The sequence below is a fragment of the Epinephelus moara genome, chromosome 23, assembly GCF_006386435.1.
Source record: "Epinephelus moara isolate mb chromosome 23, YSFRI_EMoa_1.0, whole genome shotgun sequence".
Lineage (NCBI taxonomy): Eukaryota > Metazoa > Chordata > Actinopteri > Perciformes > Serranidae > Epinephelus > Epinephelus moara.
In genome coordinates, this window is record NC_065528.1 from 5,154,429 (window position 1) to 5,159,635 (window position 5,207).

Genomic DNA, 5,207 nt, shown 5'->3' on the forward strand with positions numbered 1-5,207 from the left:
TCATCGCTAGATAGACCTACTCCTGAAAAACTCGTATCTGCGCAAGGCTTTTTGTCCCTACGAGGCCACCGTCATTTACCCGACGGGAGGGGTGAGCGAGTGAGCCCTGCAATCTAGAATTTGACCACTGATGTCACTGTTTTCAACCCATTTTACACAGTGGCCCTTTAATGCTTAAATAAAAGTCTACTTATTTACCAAGAGGAAGCATGTAAAAATAGAAAAGGACTCATGGTTGACCTTTGAGGAACACCACAAGTTTGTACACAAGTAAATTAGGCAACTAAGTTCCATAGAAAAGAAAGGGATTAACCACTAAAAGGCCTTACCACTTCTTCCAATGAAAATATTGAATCAGCTCAAGCTGATGGTATGCTCTACAGAGCAGAATGAACAGAGTGCAATGAAGTTTTGTTGAACATGCGCCGATTAAATTTGTTTCAAACATCTTATGAAAATCTCACATTTTCACATTCTATAAAAGCTGACAGCCATGTATTAAAATCAAGTAGGGAATTTTCAAGCAAATGTTTCCTAATTCAGTGTGCAGTGGCTCAGTAACGGTGAGTTGCCTAGGTCTAGTGTGTTATGAGGTGGACAGGAAATCACTCTTCCAAAGTCTGACTATTGTTTTTTTTATCATTATATTGAATTACAAAACCAAAAATACATAACGCTTCACAGATGTTGTATCACAATGAAAAGCCCCATATTGCCTACAATCTGTAGATTTATGTGTGCTGTTGTCTCTCAGCAGGTCACGTGCTCAGACCTGCTCTTGGCTCAGTGTGTTTCTGTAAAAGTCTACAGGGCTTTATGCCCAGACCAGAGGGCTGCAGTCCACACAAGGTTTGGCTGTGCACCGGCAGACTGTAGTAGAGCAGGTGATTTATTCCACCTGTCAGCACAGCAGATGCTCCAGCAGGATATTTCAGTGTTTTAGCTCCAGCAGATGCCTCCTTTCATATATGGTGACCCACAGAGTAAAGCCTGAAGGCTCAATGACAATTATATTCAACCCAATCAATACTGGCTGTAATGGGCTTGCACCTAGTTCTGCATGTCTGATTGAACGTGAGCTTGTTTTATACACAGAAATGACATGTGTCCAAATTTTACCATGCTATATGTGACTTATAAACGAATAGTTCTTTACCAATATGCATCACACCTACCTAGATTAGATACAGTGATTAGATACTCCTTATAGTTACACCAGTCCTTATGAATACTTAGCCTGTCTCTCATTCACTTCAGTTGAAGCCTCTATGTAGCATCACTCCCTTGGCTCATATACTAAAACACTAAGACATGAGTGCTATCTTGAGTGAGTACCATTAAAGTCTTTTTCAAACCCATCAATAAAGGCCGAGAGAGCAATAGGTCATTTTTTTATCACACAAGCATTTTACAATACTGGACGGTTCAGTTCCCAAGCATGGAAGTATCTGGAGAAGGCATAGGTACAGGGATTAAAGGTCCAGTGTGTAGGATGTAGGTGGATATATTGGCATACATAGAACTTTTATTTATTTTTATTTATTTTTTTGTGTATAATCAACTGAAAAGAAGAATCAGTGTGTTTTCCTTACCTTAGAATGAGCTATTTATATCTATGCAGGGAGCAGGTCGTCGTTTTTTGGAAATTGCTATGTTCACGACCGTGTTTCTACAGTAGGCCAGACTAGACAAACCAAACACAGGCTTTTGCCAATTGCATTTTTGCATTTGCCACCATAGTTTGAAGCCAATCTGTGACAATCAGCATTGGTAAAACACTGATTTGTAATGCAAATCTGCTTTATGCAGTGTTTCACCAGTTTAAATCACCCATTCCGTTTGTTTTGAGGATGAGAACTCTGTGGATGACTCAGCTCTTGGTGAAACTCTTCTGAATGGCTGCATATTAATTTATCAGAGAAAATAGGTGAGCGTACATTAGCATGTGGTGGGCAAGCTGCCTGTCTCCAACATGCCAAACAGCGCCAGAGAAACCTCCTAAACAATGAACACTAAAGGAATTCTAACCGGGAGAAGTTTCAGCCGGTTGCAATCTGCAATCCTGACCACTAGATGCCACTAAATCCTCTTAAATCTTATACACTGAACATTTTTATGTGATATGCTAATTCAAATACACTCCTGCAGCTAGATACATATATAAAAAAGGTAACACTGCTTTTAGTCAAAATGTTTTCTCTTTAAACTATTTCAAATATTCTAATACATGTATTGGAAACTGGAATCAGCTACAATCATCTAGCAGAGAAACACTGATTATTTTAACCTGAAATTGCATTATTCTGTGTTTTTGCCAATTAAAATTACCGGGTTTGTTTGTTTTGAAGAGGAAGAGACCTCTGCAGATAATATGGCTCTGAGTAAAAACCTCCTGAGCAATGAACACTGAAGGAATTCTAACTGGTTTCAAACTGCAATTCTCGCCACCAGACACCTTTCAATCCCCCTAAATCTTATACACTGAACATTTTAATGTGATATGCAAATTTAAATACACTCCTGCAACTAGATACTATTATGAAATAGATAACATGCAAGTAATCTCTACTATCAAATGACACACAGGGAGCTACACACACTGTTGGGATAAGCAGCATGCAAAAAGGCGTGACTGCAGTCAGGTGATAATAAATCCTGACACATCAGATCAGGTACAACATTGCTTGAAAACCTTAACCCTAAGTGCTTCGGCTCAGGTTTATTAAAAAAAAGAAAAAAAAAAACAGCAAATACAGGAATTATGTCCAAAAAAACAGAATGAAAACCCTAAAACAGCTGCTGACAACCTGGGCCGATAGCAACATGTACAAGTGCTCCCATTAACTTGTCAGCGAGACCCTTGCGTTGTTTGAGGAGCAGTCTCACACAGTCTGGACTCTTTTGAACACCTCACGATAAACACTTGTCATGGAGAACCAAAAGCTACACTTGCTGTCCTCACCTGTCACATGTATTAATATTGGCATTCATGGCTAACCAGGAAGTGATATGACCCCAGACAAAAAGAGCTGCCGTCGAATATGCCTATGTGCTGTTTTATGGGTGGGGAGATCTTTCAATCATTGGCTACACCTGCCCTACTTGTAAGTCTCTGGGGCTGCCTGTATGACCAACAAAGTAAAAGACAGGAAATGTCACCACTGCAAAAAACATGGGAATAATTTTACTTTTCTCCATGGTTACTAAATATAATGCCGCATTTTCTCCGCTACAAAGAGGGGTGTGTCTCAAAGCTTGCTGCTGTGTTTGAATCCTACACCTTAATGCAGGGTGCTTCATTCAGCTGTAAAGGTGACAACAAACAGAGTGACACTCTCTGATGGAGTGGGAGTCTGGTTTTGGAAAGGCCCCATATCAAAATTTTTCTGACATTAAAATCAATTTGTAACTGAGCCTTAAGGCACCATTGTTAATGTATAGATTACGTCCAAGCTGAAAGGACAAGGCTTATTCTGTATTTTTCTGATGACATCCCATTAAAGATCAAAACCAATGCTTTAGCCCATTTCTCAATACTTTCTGACCACCCTAACTTATCAGTGGTTCCAAGCCCATTGGATCCTACTGAAGACGTAAATCTTTAGAAACTGCTAAAGGTTTTTTCTAAAAAAAAAAAAAAAAAAAAAAAGGCAGTCACTCTATAAAACAGTTGGTCACTGTTGTTTTTAGCAAATGTACTCAAGCAGGAGTTGTAAATTGGCAGCTTCATAGTTTTTGTTTTAGTTTGACTCAGTGACAATTCAAAATGCTTTAGTCCAGTTTTAGTCAATGAAAAGTTATTTTTGGTCAACTTTTAGTCATTGCATTTAATCAAAATGTTTTTCCTCTTTTAACTAATTTAAATAATGTTACACAGGTATTGCAAATTGCAATCAGTCACAATCAAATGGTTAACAAGAAAAAGTAACAATTTTTATTATTAAAGATGTATTTTTAGCTTGTCAGTATCTCAACTTCTTCCCTGAAAAAGGTTGTTGACGAACATGTTTTGTCATTGTTTGCATTAATGAAATTAATACTAGTTTTCTTGTGAGTAATTGGGGCAGCACCCGAGCGATGGAGCAATCTGACCAGACTATGTCTGCTTTGAGCATAGTGATTGTCTTCAAGTATGTTCATGTCTTATTATCTTTTGGCTCTTTTTACCTGATATTTTGAGTCTTATGGCCATTCAGTTGACTGACTGAAATGTGGAGAACTGACTACAACAGACAGACAAGAGATTCAGATTTTTCTTGACTTCAGCTCAAAGACAGAGAACTTTCAAGGGAAAAGAAAAGACTGGAGCACACTGATCAATTTATAGCCTTTCATAGTGCAAACAGACTAACATTTCAGCACCTTGTGTATCCATCAGAGTCAAAGAGAGCAAAGACAAAAAGGCACACACATATATAGTCAACCATCTCTTCAGGTCAGTGCCTCACATGATCACGTATAAACATTCTCGCAATCTGAGAGACAGACGGGTTCATTCTAACAGAAGAAAACCACCTAATGCTGTGTCTTGGCTGCGTATCAGCCTACAGGTTTGTTTCTCTCTGACCGCTGTGAGCAGTGTTCTAAACTCATCAGACTCCAAGTACTTAACATATCCACCGACTGGTCGAAAACAAATCATAAAGTCCCTCACAAAATGCAGCAGCACTCATGCAGTCTTCAAGCTGAAATGTCCCTGTAATCTGGTTTATGTTGGACAATGTAAGAGAACTTTGACGACTTATTTGAACACAAAACTGCAATACACAGACAAAACATAAGTTATGCTGTTGCTTGGCACTATGCAGAGGCTAACCATTGTGCTGCAGCATCATCACAGTAAAGCCTATTGTCTTACTGCTTCTTGTTTTAATTGTGGTTCTCTGTCTACTTGTAGTTCTTTCATGCTGCAGTTGTGCGCACCCTCCACTTCCCCATCACTGTTGAGTCTTTGCATATTCATCAGCCTCATCAGCCGTCAGTCTCATCAGCCACCATCACCATCAGTGTCTGGACTCCATGGGGGATAGTCTCGCCACCAGACAATCAGAGATCTCCGCCTTCTGATAGTCTGGGGACACTCCTTTCTAAAGTGTGTTTAACACACCGGCGAAAACGGCCGGCAACAAAGCAACGCCTCTTGCATTTTTTAAAAGGACACGCCTTCTCGGAAATGTGCGCTCCTCATTTTCTCGTCCGCAAGGAAA